Source organism: Gymnoscopelus braueri, assembly GCF_963280865.1.
Source record: "Gymnoscopelus braueri genome assembly, chromosome: 13".
NCBI classification, from domain to species: domain Eukaryota; kingdom Metazoa; phylum Chordata; class Actinopteri; order Myctophiformes; family Myctophidae; genus Gymnoscopelus; species Gymnoscopelus braueri.
In genome coordinates this window covers 38,994,098-39,006,480 of record NC_137615.1, presented here as the reverse complement: position 1 = coordinate 39,006,480, position 12,383 = coordinate 38,994,098, and the positions used below count along the sequence as shown (strand labels likewise).

At 45.0% G+C, this 12,383-nt stretch overlaps 1 long non-coding RNA gene across 1 annotated transcript; it reads right to left on the bottom strand.

The window, feature by feature from the left end:
* Nucleotides 1-7,249: 7,249 nt before the first annotated feature.
* Nucleotides 7,250-8,464, bottom strand: LOC308098108. Its single transcript, XR_013934261.1, has 3 exons — nucleotides 8,406-8,464; nucleotides 8,228-8,308; nucleotides 7,250-7,603 (listed from the first exon to the last, which is right to left on the bottom strand). It is a non-coding gene; the product is annotated as an uncharacterized lncRNA (long non-coding RNA).
* Nucleotides 8,465-12,383: the final 3,919 nt, after the last annotated feature.

The window sequence follows — 12,383 nt, the reverse complement described above, 5'->3', positions numbered from 1 at the left end:
CCATGTGTATCTGAACAGGAAAAGGAAGTTCTCTGCTTATATAGTAACAGGAAGTAGCATACTAGTGGGCTGGTCATAAAACGCTCACAGGCTCACTGATTGGCCACTTGGGGAGGCAATCAACAGGTAGAGCCAGGTAGTTTTCACCTTTTGCAGAAACCTGTAAGGCACCTTGTTGTTTGTTTGGCAACGTTTTTTCCCTTTCATGTATATAGCTTGTTTTGCATTTTAAACAGACTTGTAGAGCAACATTTTAGGTATACTTGTATAACTTAAATGTGTGTATTTCAAATGCACCTTTTAATCGTTTTTAGCACTTTATAAGTCAACTAAAATTAACTTATTTTATCCCATGAATTATTATTAAATTCAGGCAGGGTAATTTCAAGCCTGGGTTACACCCTCCCCTCCTGAACTCATGTACGTCCCTGGACATGGTAACGGTTGAGTTGTTATTATTTGAGGGGACAGGACAGGGGAATTGTTCTCAGCCTCTCTCAGAACATCGGCCAAAGCCGCGGTAAGCCCATGGAAGAATGATTTAACCACTGTGACCAAGGGATTTCCAAGGCTGGCATAGTCAAGTCGCTTCGAAGGCTGACGACTTCTCTCTGATCTCCTGACAGAGGTTTGTTCCTCCGTCTCCTTTTCAGTTGCTGTCTCTGTTCCATCCAACTTGTCCATTCCTTTCTCCTCAGATTCTCCATTTCCAGTTCCATCGTTCTCCTCTTCACTCTCTGGCATGTCAGAGAGCACTGGAAGCTCTTCATTCTGGATATCGACATCATCAGGTAAGTTTTCTCTTTCCACAGGGCATTCTTTTTCAGGTAAGTTGCCGTTCTCTATGGAACATTCGGTATCAGGTAAGTCACTTTCATTTAGGTTTAGTTCTTGTACTTGTTCGGTAGGAACGACTCTTTCAGTAGGTAAGTACTCAGTGTCACCCTGATGGCTGATAGGTTCGTTAAGCATCAGGGGAGAATCTGATGCACCATCAGACATATCAAGTGGGTTGTCAATTTCGGAATAGCAATTCCTATCTTGGGAATTCACTGGACTCTCGACGTGACATACGTCTGGAGGTTCAGCACGTTGTGTATCTTGATCATTAGACATAGATGGTTCAGGCTGCACTGGACCATGGACTATGGGGACCTGAGCAGTTGAGGATTCTCTGAACCAGTAGACTGGAACGAGATCATCGTCCTCTTCTACTTCTTCCGAGGAGTGATCGGCATCTACAGCCGGATTTGCACGAGTTGCTGGTCTGCGCCTTGCAGGCTGCTGGACAGACTCATTGCTTTCCTCTGTAGGTAGGTATCCACATGGGAGAAGTAAGTCTCTATGCAGCGTCCTGAGAGGACCATCCTTGTTTTCAGGTTTGACTGTATAGACAGGGAGGGTACCTGCTCTGCTCACCACAACATGGATAGTTGACTCCCATTTGTCTGAAATCTTATGCTTCCCTCGGATGCGGACATTTCTGATTAGTACTCGGTCTCCAACTTCCAAGTCTGAGGCAGTTACACGCCTATCGAACCTTGTTTTGTTCTTGTGTGCTATCTTAGCAGCATTGTCCATGGCTATTTTGTAGCTTTCTTCAAGCCGTGACTTGAGGTTTTGCACATAGTCAGAGTGTGATGTAGGTCGAACTTCACGCACTGGCAGTCCGAACGCCAAATCAACCGGCAGGCGAGGCTGGCGTCCAAACATTAGCTCGTATGGAGTGAAACCTGTCACATCATTTCTGGTGCAATTGTAGGCATGGACCAGGGGTTTAACAAAGTCACGCCAACGGGACTTATCTTGGTTCTGAAGTGTTCCTAGCATGTTTAGTAGGGTGCGATTAAATCGCTCAACAGGGTTACCCCTGGGGTGGTATGGGGTTGTCCTTACTTTGTGTATGCCAGCAACCTGACAGAGCTCTTTTATCATACGAGATTCAAAATCTGGTCCCTGGTCGCTATGTAGCTTTTCAGGCATTCCGTAAAGCACCATAAAGTTCTCCCACAGACACTTTGCAACTGTGCGGGCCTTTTGGTTAGCTGTAGGAATGGCAACTGCAAATTTGGTAAAGTGGTCCGTGATCACTAGAATGTCTTTCGTTCCACTTTTGTCAGGTTCGAGAGAGAGGTAGTCCATACAGAGGAGCTCAAGAGGTCTTGTGGTGTTAATGTTAACTAGGGGTGCAGCTCTCTCAGGCTGTGCCTTCCTTCGTACACACCTGCCACAAGTCCTCACCTTCCTCTCCACATCCACAGCCATCCTCGGCCAGTAGAATCTGGTCCTTACAAGATCCATCGTACGGTCCACTCCCATGTGACCCATATGGTCATGTAAACTGGTCAGAACTGTATCACGGAGCTCAGCTGGGAGTACAAGCTGGTAAGTTATCTTGGAACCTTCTTGGCGTCGCCTGTATAGGATGTTATCCAAGAGCTCAAGGCGGTTCAGCTCTCTCAGAAGGAGTGGGAGGTCAGGGAGTTCCCTTCGTAACGTGGGGGGTGGTTTGTCACCATGTTCAATTTGGGCAATGACATGCCTTATGCATTGGTCAGCTCTCTGTTTGTCTATCAGGTCTTTTCCAGTTAGATGGGGGATAGCTGGCAATCCCCCAGACTGATCCTCTTGTTCATAGCTGTCGGGCACAGCATCAGCGGAGATGGCAAGACATTCAACTAAGGCAACATTATCAGCACTACTGGGGTCGTCAGGGTTGACACTGTAGATAAGTTGCCTCTCGCAGATTGCTTGCACAACTTCTTGGTCCACTGCATCGATGTTGTCTGGATCAGAAAGGTGGCCTTGGGTAAACTGGAGAATGCGTTCTCTCTCTTTTTGAGATTTAGAATCATCTGCCAACTCCCCATGAGGTCTGCGGGACAGGCCGTCCGCATCACCGTTCTGCTTTCCAGGGCGGTAGAGGAGTTTGAACGAGAATGTAGATAGTGCTGCCAGCCATCTATAACTCGTCGCGTCCAGTTTTGCAGAGGTCAGTATATAGGTCAGTGGGTTACTGTCGGTAATGGCAGTGAAGTGGTTGCCGTATAAGTAATCGCTGAACTTTTCAGTGACTGACCACTTTAGTGCCAGAAATTCTAATTTGTGCGCTGGGTAGCGACTCTCACTTCGTGACAACCCTCTGCTTGCATAGCTTATCACACGAAGCTGGCCTTCCTGCTCCTGATACAAGACAGCACCGAGCCCAGTGGTGCTGGCATCGGTGTGGAGTACGTAGGGCCTCTGGGGATCCGCGAAACCCAACACAGGGGCAGTGGTAAGATTGTGAATAACCAGCTCGAATGCTTGCTGGCAAGCAGGGGTCCATCGCTCTCCAAAGAGCTCTTTTGGGTTTCGGTACTGGTCTGATTTTTGTTTCACTTTGGCTTTCTTTTGAGAAGGGGGGTAGCCGGAGGTGAGGTCATGAAGTGGCTTAACGATACTGGAGTAACCCTTCACAAATCTCCTATAGTATCCGGCGAACCCAAGGAATGACCTTAAGTCTTTCAAGTTCTGGGGGACTGGCCAAGTCTTTAGGGCAGTGATCTTCTCTGGATCGGTTTCAACTCCGTCCCTGGATACCACATGGCCAAGGTAACGGACTGACGTCTGAAAGAAGACACACTTTTCCGGGGACAGTTTCAGACCGAACTCTTTGAGGCGAGAGAGGACCTTCATCAGCCTCTCTTCGTGCTCTTCTAGGGTTTTTGAGAACACAATCAAATCGTCAATGAAGACTAACACATCTTTTAAGTGCATATCTCCCATACACTTTTCCATTAATCTTTGAAATGTGCTCGGAGCATTCGTCACACCTTGGGGCATGCGGTTGAACTCCCAGAAGCCGAGGGGGCAAACAAAAGCAGTCTTTGGTTTATCCTTCTCCTCAACTTCTATCTGATAGAACCCTGATTTCAAATCCAGGACGGAAAACCACTGGGAACCATTGAGTGCACTGAACGTATCCTCTAGTTTAGGGAGAGAGTATGCGTACTTAATGGTCTGAAGATTCAGACGTCGGTAGTCAATGCACAACCGGACTTGGCCGTTCTTCTTTCTGACCACCACAATTGGTGAAGAGAATGGAGACTCTGACTCTTTGATAACTCCAGTGTCAAGAAGCTCTTGGATGTGTTTTCGAACCGCTTCGATATCTTGTGGGTGTATTGGTCGAGCGCGTTGCTTGAAGGGAGATTCATCTGAGAGCTTTATGTGGTGTCTCACTTTATCTGTCCGGCCGAAGTCCAGGTCATGTTGCGCAAACACATCAGGCATATTGTTGAGCTGCTGAGTGATGCGTTCTTTCCATTCAGGGGGAATTGGGGTTTCACCAAAGTTAAAGGCTAAGGTGGGATTTTGGGAAGGCTCTGCTGACTTGACAACACTGTGCTCTTTTAACAAGATACTCTGGTAAGTACAGATTTCTGCTATTGTGCATTTTGCAGGAATGACAATATCGTGGTTGGACTCATTACAGATCACAACTGGTAGCTTGTAGGGCTGCCGTTGGGGTAGATCGACCAAGCCAGCTTTTACTAGCAAGCCACCAGGCAAGGAGGGTGAAGATGGATGTTCGATGACAACAGACTTCTCATTCTGTAATCCATCCACTGGGGCAATTCCTTCAAGTACCACAGTTTCACCAGCTGGTATAACTTGGGTGCTCTTTCCTTGTAGTCTCACTGCACCACGAGGTACAGTGTTGTTTGTCTGTTGGTGTCTCACCTCAAGTATTTTGAGGACTGCTCTGTAGCCGTGTGGAATCGGCTGATGTGTCATTCCAGCTTTGGAGTAGATGTCATACAGCACGTCAAGGGTATTGGTGCCTATCAGCACATAGGACTCTGTAATGAATTTAATGTCAGGGATGACCAGGGCAAGTGTAGTTACCTCAACTGGTGTCCCCACAAACTCTTTTGGGAAAGTTACAGACAATTCAATGTAACCTAAGTAGGGAACCGACTGCCCGGCCGCTCCCTCCACCTCTAAGAGATTGTATAGTGGCTTAATTTCTTGTTCTGAGAAATGCTGTTCGTAGAATGTCTGGGGAACTGTCGTGACTTGCGATCCTGTGTCAAGCAGACAGTTAACATCTTTGTCCTTTATCTTAATTACGGCTGTACTCTTAGTACCAACCAACCCCTTAGGGAGTTTAAATGGATGAGTTTTATCTGACTGTTCTAAACTGGCACATACTTGAGCTTTGTTCTTGGCATTCACGTCTGGGGGACGTTGACTCTTCTCAGCCCCTGTTTGTCCCGCAACAGGAACTGTTAGTCGTTTAAATGCGAGTTGGAACCGTTTTGTGCCTCCCATGCACGCCGTTTCTCTTCCAATTTCTTTTTCTTTTCAGCCACTAAGGCAGGGTTTGCAGTTTCAGTGCATGACGGGGAAATGTGCCCGTCTTCTCCGCAATTAAAGCAGTACCAAGGTCTCGGTTTGCCTCTCTGCTTTTCCTTTGTCTGCTTCTGTGTGTCTGCATTTGCGTTGTCTTTGTCTGATACTTGACTCTGGGATTTCTTTTCAGCTCCCTTGTTATTAGCACCTTTGTTCTTTTTCTGAGTCATGAAAGTGGTTAATTGACTTTGCAGACTTGCCATCTGCTTCTTAAGATTCTCAATAGCATTGGGAATGACTTCTGGTTCCTCTTCTGACTGCGGCCAGGCACATGCACCCTGAGACTGCAGTTGGGCTCGCTGCTTTGTGGCACCAAAGTGTTTTTTCATGCGACTAGCTTTCTGCTGCTGTCTATCCTCTTCAGTGCGCACCATTAGCAGGAGTTCTGAGAATGAAGGTGGGCTGCGTTTCTTTTGGTCGAGTTGCAGAGTAGAAAGCAGAGCAAAATCGAAACACCCCCTACAGAACTGCTTAAGGAGATGGTTGTCTACTTCTTCTGGTGAAATGCCACCTCTTTTCACGACAAGGTTAAGAGCTGCCTGTAGCCGATGGAGGTAAGTGGAGGACTTTTCAACAGGATCTTGGTAAGTGTTCAGGAATTGAGCGAAAAGCTCATCACCCTCTTCGACAGTGCCAAAAGCTGAGTCGAGCAGCTGCAGGTAGGTTAAAGGTGGTGAATCAGGCCGTAGCCCTCTAACTACATCAGCCGCGGGTGAAAGCAAGCTTTCCAGAATCCTTCTGGATATCTGAAGAGGGGAAATGCTAAGATCGTTCAGAAGCAGCTCAACATGTGAGCGCCAAGTGTCGTAATCGGTTTCATTGTTAGGTCTGGGAGTCTTGCCGGAGAAGGAACGGAGCCTTGCTGGAGACTGCAAGTGTGAGCTTACATCTTCCCTTCTCACAATATGCTCGACCACGACCCTCTGTATTTCTGGGGGGTTCATGTCGCTTACTGAAAGTGAGGGGGCTCTTCTCTCACTAGTAATCGGGACTGAGTCAGTGACATTTGGGCCAATTCTTCCTCTCTGAGGGGCATCTGAGAATGAAATGGGGGGCTGTTCATTGGGGGAAAGAAGCTGTGGGGTGACAACAGTGGTCTCGACATGCACGGGTGAGGCCTCTTTGGTCACAGGGGTCACAGCTCCAATATCTTTGCTAATCTGGGACATCATTTCTTTCAGCACCTCCTCAAACTCATTGCCGCTTAGCTTGGCTAAGGTTTTAAGCTCAGTTAAGTAGGTTTTGGTAATGTCACTGCCCATTTCAGTAGTGTACACACTGCTTAGTGTTTTGACAGTATAAACAATACTGTGTTCACCCTGCAATGTACGATTTCTGTATGGCAAAATTGCCTTTAGGTCTTCTACAGCTTCGCTGTTTGAGTATTCAACGATCAGGTTTTGGTAAAATTGGGAAGAATCGTCATCAACATAAAGGGATCTTTCAATAGTGCCGTACTTTTTAAGAAAATCAATGACCTCGTCATTCTGTTCTGTTACTCGGGTTTCCCCGCTAACAATGACTGCATTTGGGATTTTAACACCAGACCTTTGTACAAAATCCATATTGGAAGTAATTTCAGTATTGATATGCAAATTACTGGCTCCTGGCTAGCTCGCCAATTCTGTAACCCTAGTTACGGAACTAGTAATAGAGAAAACAGGTAAGTAGTAGTCAATAGTGTTTATGTCAATATCTGGGCTAATATCAGAAAACTCTAGTGTTTTTAAGAGCCAGTGTTGCACATCAATAATGACACAGACAACGATGAACTGAATTGTGGTGGCCACTTATTATTACAACAATAGAAATTACAACAACTGCAGTATATGAAAAATAATAAACAAAAAGAAAAGCCGGCAAAAGTATAGAAAACCCTTTGTTCCCAAAGTTTTAGGTTTGCGTTCTCGTTGGGCCCCTTATCTGAATCGTGACAGTGTTCTGACTGGTCCTACCACACAATCCGTGAGGGAGGGGAATCACCATCAGTATCCAGACTCTGTAGGTTGGTTAGCTCGCCACCCAGTATGAACTGGGAATCTATGGATCTGGGGATCGTTGAAGATGGGTATGGAGACTGTGGAGTCTCACATGCACCTGGGCTCTTCAGTGAATGGAAGGGAAGCGCTGTCCTCTTCTCCACATGAAGCACTCCAGGAGATGATGATGGTTGGAATCAGAATCACCCAATAATAAAAAACCTGACCTATAGTAGATCAGACAAGACCCAATAGCTTGTGTTATTCACACACACTCTGTGTAGATCATGTTCTTAAATCCCCATGAAATAGCAACAATCAACACTTTTTAACTTGCATTAATTAGCTTAATCATGTTCTCTTTTAGTAATCATGTACATCAATATACATTGAAAACCTTTTAAAGCGCTTATTTTCTTTCACAATCTTTCAAGCATTGAACATTCAATGAACTGTTCTTCTTTTTACACAAATAAAAATACTATGAAATTCTCCTTTAACTTTTACAATGAAATGAGGTAAATTGTATAAAGTACACTTCAAATGTCCATAAAGGGTTGTTTTGAGGAGTAACTTGGAGGTATTTATGGCTCAAACGTGCTTAATATCTCCCACCTGGCTAGCAACAGGTGAAAGATGCACTAAACATTACCTCTTCAATCACTGTAACCCAAAATGCTACATGTGTTTTAAACAGCATGTTCCTTCAGTAACAAACAATACAATAATCACAGTTTCAGCATGTAACATCAACACAAAATAAATCCTGCCAACTTTTGTGGCTACAACACTATTAACATAACCATCAGCTGAGTTAAATCAACCAAACAGTTATACATTGTCTCACTCACCGCTGATCAATGAATGAATGGGCACACACTGCAAAATCACCTGGCTGGTCAGTGATTTGCACACCTTGGTCTCACACTGCTCTACAAAGTTTAAATGACACAATATAACAATCAGAAGTTGTCCAACAACATTAAGAATGTGGATGATTTGATTTGGAAGATTATTTTTTAGTCTTACCAAGTGGATTGCAAAAGATTGTCTCTGTGTCTGTGTAAACAACAGCACATGAAGAACCACCATGTGTATCTGAACAGGAAAAGGAAGTTCTCTGCTTATATAGTAACAGGAAGTAGCATACTAGTGGGCTGGTCATAAAACGCTCACAGGCTCACTGATTGGCCACTTGGGGAGGCAATCAACAGGTAGAGCCAGGTAGTTTTCACCTTTTGCAGAAACCTGTAAGGCACCTTGTTGTTTGTTTGGCAACGTTTTTTCCCTTTCATGTATATAGCTTGTTTTGCATTTTAAACAGACTTGTAGAGCAACATTTTAGGTATACTTGTATAACTTAAATGTGTGTATTTCAAATGCACCTTTTAATCGTTTTTAGCACTTTATAAGTCAACTAAAATTAACTTATTTTATCCCATGAATTATTATTAAATTCAGGCAGGGTAATTTCAAGCCTGGGTTACACCTGCTACAGGCTTTCTGTGACAATCTATGTTATGAGAACACCATATCGGTGTTCTTTTCCACACTAATCCTTTCTTACAGCTGTCTTACACCCATGTCACCAAGCCTCCACTGACCAGTGGGTCAGAGTCAGATGTCAAACGTGTTGACCCAGACATGGGGACGCTGTTGTCCAGAGATAAACTGTCACACCATCATCCTCCATCATAATCTACCATCATCTACCATCATCAAACGACGACGTAACCATCGCTCTCATCCAATCCGAGAAGTCCACCTTCACCCGGAACCTCATCGATGTCACATCCTATGATGTCATATGTTTATGTTACTGGACAATGTTAAAAGCTCGTGCTTGCTCTGTTACACTACGGAGAGACGGACGGCCGGATGATGCGGAACCATACCTGTGATATACTGTAACCTTCTAATGTCTCTCTGATCTGAATACAAACATGTTTCCTTATACCCTTGGTTGCCTGTCTGAGTCTGGTTTTTCCTTATTGTCTCCGTGCTACAAGTATCTGTAATTTGTGTGGGTCATAAGGTGAAATTCAACTCCAACAGTGTTGATAATATAATGACACATGCAAGTATCTGACAATATATAAAGTCACTATACCAACTTTGATGAGGCAGTATTGCTTTGTTTTAAAAAATATAAGGTTTTCTTCATTTCCTGAAAAACTTATATTTTGTTTTTTCGTTTCCTGAACAATGAGCGTTTTGGAGTTAGCAGGTTCAGGCTGGAAAGCAGAGATATAATACTTAATTGACCGGATTCCCAAGGGCTCTATACTAGGCCTCCTGTTTTCGCTCTACACTAAATATCTTTGCAGACAATAGCCGATCTAAAAGCTCACAACGTATCACAACGCTCCGTGTTGTGAGCTTGTAGATTGCCTATTTTTGTTAGCCCCAGAACAGGGACCAGAAAGTGTTCAAATGGTCATGTGGTTAAAATGCATCTACAACTAGACAATAGATTTTAAGATTCATAAATGCTGTGATTTCTCTCTATCCAGAGTGCCTGCTTTCTTCTCTTAGACGAGCAGTTTCTCTGTGCCATATGTCAAGACGTGTTCACGCACCCTGTCACGACATGGTGCGGACACAACTTCTGCAAGGCTCGTCTCCAATACATGGACAGCGAGGATTTTTACCGGTGTCCCACGTGTAAGAAGATGTTTCCCACCAGACCCGGAATGCAGGTCAACGCGGTACTGTCAGAGTTGGCTGTTGACTTTAAGAAGCGGCGGGCTCTTCTGAATCCAATCCCAGACAGATCTGCCGACGGTGATGATGTGCTTTGTGACGTCTGCCCTGAGAGGAAGGACAAGGTCGTGAAGTCTTGTCTGAAATGTCTCGCCTCTTTCTGTGAGACGCACCTGGAGCCTCACCGGAGAGTTGCAGGCCTCAAGAGCCACCCTTTGACTGCTCCCGTATCGGGTCTTGAAGACAGGATCTGTAAGAACCATCGCTAGGCCCACGATCTACACTGCAAGACAGACCAGACTTGGATTTTGTCGATTGCATGAAAACGGACCACAAAAAACACCACGTTGAGTAACAAGAATATGACTCCGATCTCGCAGAACTGCCTGAGACGACGGCAAAACTCCAGGGGCCGGCGGGGGGTGTGATAAACGCACCGTCACAGAGGGTCCGTGGCGTCAAACGCGCTACCAATGCCGGCAAAAGGGAAGCTCATAGGGGAACGACAAGCAGAGGGTTCCATGGAAGAACTGAACACGGAAATAGGCTGAGCTCAACAAGAAGAAACATGGCTCCAAACGTGGAGTTGGGGCCACTCTCTTCACTGTGACAATCAACGTGAGTTTGTCCCCGTCAAGCCTGCTCACTGGGCTGAACAAGGACCAGGAAAACACCCGTTTCATCTACCTGACACTAAATCTATGAGAAGAGCTGTGTCTCGACTGCCAGCGACCCTGGATCAGGAAATGTAGAAACGTCAACAGAAGAGGATGAAGGACTGTGCGGTGGATGTGACCCAGACAACACCGATATTCACCAGCATCCATCTGTCCATTTTCTAACCGATATTTCTGTTTCTTTCTGCCAACAAACGCTCTCGCCACTCCTGAAGCCCCAACTAGTCTTTTCCCTTTTTCTGAACCTCATACAGTAAAACTTCATGTGCATGATACATATTTAACAATCAGTGTGTGATATTTAAATGCCTTTTTATTAATATCACATCAGGAACATTCTGAGGCGTCGTTGGCCCAAGTGTCACCGGTTCCCCATCCGGGGGACAGGATGAGGTTATAAACATTATGGCTCACTGTCTGCTGTGCTTAATGTGAAACCCCAGTGGGGATGGTTGTAGACTAGGACAGTCTGTATGCATTATTGTACTGTAATTTGTCATATTATGTCAAAATATTTTTGTGAGGGTTAGTTATTTATTCTATCTTTGCTGTTTTACTCTTTTGTGTACCGTATTAATTTCAATGTGTGATAGTGGCTGCCCTGTCAACACCAGTGTTTTGTTGTTGTTTTTACATGAGACGTACATTTCTGAATAAAACGTGGATGTAACCTGGCTTCCTGTACTGGTACTGTATCTTCATGCTGGCAAACAGAAACGCCTACATGAAGCACACACACACACACACGCACACGCACACACACACAGACACACACACACACACACACACACACGCACACGCACACGCACACGCACGCGCGCACACACACACACACACACACACACACACACACACACACACACACACACACAATTACCATTATTATTACCTTCAACAGTGTTTACCTACCTGTCAAAGCAGCTGCTGTGATTAGAAGCACTCTATGGTGAAGTTAGACAGAATGACCACAAGATATCACTGTTGTTCAATATCCTGGGCTGTAATTGTGCTCTGACTCAGTGGTGTCCAAACTTTTTTCAAAGGGGGCCAAATTAGAAAATATGAAAACACCCAAGGGCCAGCTTGCTCGCGCGCAGAGCGCTCAAACTTTTTCGATTATAGGCGGATTTTGGGCAAAAATGTGCGGTTTTCAGGCGGATTTTGGGCGTTTTTGGGCGTTTTTTTGTTACTTTATTTCGGTTTTAGGGTTAAGCAAGAGCTAGAGAAGGTGCAACCATCAGGAGGCAAAGGAGGAAAACGCAACTTTCACTTTTATAAATCTTTTTATTTTTTGAAGGTGCAGGCGGGCCGTTCATAATACAATTTAGGAATGAAGCCAAGGGCCGTATAAAATGTGTCCTCGGACCGCAAATGGCCCGCGGGCCGGACTTTGGACACCACTACTCTGACTGATCTGATCCAAAGAAGCAGGAGCAGAGTGAGTGTTTATATGGATTAACCTGCATATTGCAAAGTGTGCATCATTATATTGTTGCATAGAAAAAGCAACCCTGGTCTTTGAAAACAAGCCCAAAAGAAGTGACTAACACATGAGCACTTTAAACCTACAGTATATACATTGGTTATTTGAAAATAGCCGATCTACAAGCTCACAACGTGCACCACA